Here is a 2,883-nt window from a genome sequence, read left to right on the forward strand (position 1 = left end):
AAAGCCACAGTGGCTGTGAGGGCTGAGGCTCAGGCAGCTGTGGGCGGCTGTGAAGGGCTGAGGCTCAGGCCGGCAGTGGTAGCAGCAGTGGGGTAATGGTAGTGGTGCCTTCCTCTGATCCACCAGGTCACCTCCTGCAGAAGGAGGCCAGACTGGGGGCCAAGGCAGAGGCAGTTAGGGTTGATCAGGCTGGCAGGGGGGCAAGTTAGGGTTGATCAGGCCAGCAGGGGGGCAAGGTAGGGGCAATCATGCTGTAGGATTGGGCCTAAACTGGCAGTCAGACATCCCCCGAGGGGTTCCAGATTGGAGAGGGTGCAGGCTGGGCTGAGGAACCCCCTTCCATGCACAAATTTCATGCACCGGGCCTCTAGTCTGTATATATAAAAGCCTAAGTGACTGGCTGACCAGCTGCCCAGACGACCGGCTGACCAGCCGACCAGCTGGTAGTTATGAGGCGCAATGAACACCAGGGAGCTGATGCTCAATGCAGGAGCTGCAGTGACTTGGCAGCTGTGGTTCTCAGGTGACTCACCCAGAACCAGAGAGGAGGGAGCCCGATTCTGGAGTGCATCACCTGAAAACTGCCCTCTCACAATCCGGGGCCCCTCAGGGGATGTTGAAGATCTGGTTTTGGCCCAATCCCCTCAGGCCAGGCTGAGGGACCCCACCAATGAACAAATCCATGCACCAGGCCTCTAGTAAGATTATAATAATAGAAACATTCTTTAGAGCTTCCCCATGCACCAGATGCTGTACTAGGGATTTTATGAGTATTATCTCACTTAATCATATAAATAATACTGCTAAGGAGATGCTATTTTTAAAATATATATATTTTATTGACTTTTTACAGAGAGGAATAGAGAGTTAGAAACATCGATGAGAGAGAATCATCAATCAGCTGCCTCCTGCACACCGCCTACTGGGGATGTGCCCACAACCAAGGTACATGCCCCTGACCGGAATCGAACCCGGGACCTTTCAATCCACAGGCCGACGCTCTATCCACTGAACCAAACCGGTCCTGGCTGGAGATGCTATTTTTAAATAATTTTTTTATTGTCTAAAGTTTTACATATGTCTCCTTTTTCCCCAATTGACCCCCTCCCCCAGCCATTCCACCCTGGGCAAACCCCCATCACTCCAGTGCCTGTGTCATTTGGTTATACTAATATGCATGCATACAAGTCCTTTGGTTGCTCTCTAACCATCCCTCCCCTGCCATTTGTCTTTGGATCTATTCTTGTTCATCAAATTATGTTGATCATTATATCCTACATATGAGTGAGATCATGTGATATTTATCTTTCTCCAACTGGCTTATTTTGTTTAGCATAATGCTCTCCACAATTTACAATAGCTAAGATTTGGAAACAGCTTAAGTGCCCATCAGAAGATGAGTGGATTAGAAAACTGTGGTACATCTACACAATGGAATACTATGCCACTATAAAAAAGAAGGAACTTACCATTTGCAACAGGAGATGCTACTTTTAGCATCGCCTTTTACAAACAAGGGAATTCAGTCTTATGGAGGCTGAGATGTTTGCCAAATGTAAGGATTCTTGTAAGAGACAGCTGGCTCTTGAATCCCATTCCAACTCTAAGACTCAGGTTCTTATCTTTTATGATAGTCAGCCTTTCAATGAATGAATGAAAACAAAAGCAGACTAATTAATGCCATACACATGCTGATTGGGACTTTAGCAATATGCAGTCACAGGGACAGAGACGGGGGGCCATTCAATGTATAATCCCAAACTAATCTTACTCATTTCTTTCTCTGGAGAATATATGTCTGAGTGTGTTTGTGTATTAGTTTTAAAATCTGGAAATATCCTTTGATTGTTTTAAAACTGTTAAGGGAAGATCAGTGTATAGCATCACAGGTTGCATATGCATCACCATGGGATGAATGTATCTGAACCTTAGAGATGAGAATTCAAATGCACGAGATGAAAGACATTGCTGACAGAGGAGAGCTAAAGTGCGTTTTCTTTATATATATATTATTATTGATTTCAGAGAGGAAGGGAGAGGCAGAGAACCAGAGAAACATCAATGATGAGAGAGAATTATGGATTGGCTGCCTCCTGCACGCCTCCTACTGTGGATTGAGCCCGCAACCCAGGCATGAGACCTTTCAGTCTGCAGGCAAATGCTCTATCTACTGAGCCAAACCAGCGAGGGCAGAAAGTGCATTTTCTTCAAATTGCATGTGCTGTTTCCAAAATGTTATCTTGAAAAGGAACCAATAGCAATTCCTAGTTCACAAGCCATTCCATGGGAGCCCAGAGAGTTGAAGTGGCTTGCTGGGTGGAACTAAGTGATGCACCCATTGCCCACCAACACTAGGGATATTCTGCCTCTGCCTCCAGCTCAACCGAATGAATGGCTGCTCTCTTGCCTATTCTATATAATAAAAGGCTAATATGCAAGTCTACCTAACAGTGAAACAACTGGTCCCTATGACATGCACTGACCACCAGGGGGCAGACGCTTAACGCAGGAGCTGCCCCCTGGTGATCAATGTGCTCCCACAGGGGGATTGCCACTCAGCCAGAAGCCCTGAGCCAGACTCAAGGCTGGCGAGTGCAGCGGCGGTGGCAGGAGCCTCTCCCACCTCCATGGCAGAGCTAAGGATGTCTGACTGACAGCTTAGGCCCATGGCCTCCTGGAGTGTGAGAGGGCGCAGGCTGGGCTGAGGGACCCCTCAAGTGCAATAATTTTGTGCCCTGGGCCTCTAGTATACAATGATTGGAATCTTTATAAGAAGAGAAAAATTTGGACCCAGAGAGACACATAGAGGGAAGTTGATGTGAAAACAGACACAGAGGGCAGATAGCCATGTGATGATGGAGGCAGCAATTGGAAATATACAGC

Source organism: Eptesicus fuscus, chromosome 1 (assembly GCF_027574615.1).
Source record: "Eptesicus fuscus isolate TK198812 chromosome 1, DD_ASM_mEF_20220401, whole genome shotgun sequence".
Lineage (NCBI taxonomy): Eukaryota > Metazoa > Chordata > Mammalia > Chiroptera > Vespertilionidae > Eptesicus > Eptesicus fuscus.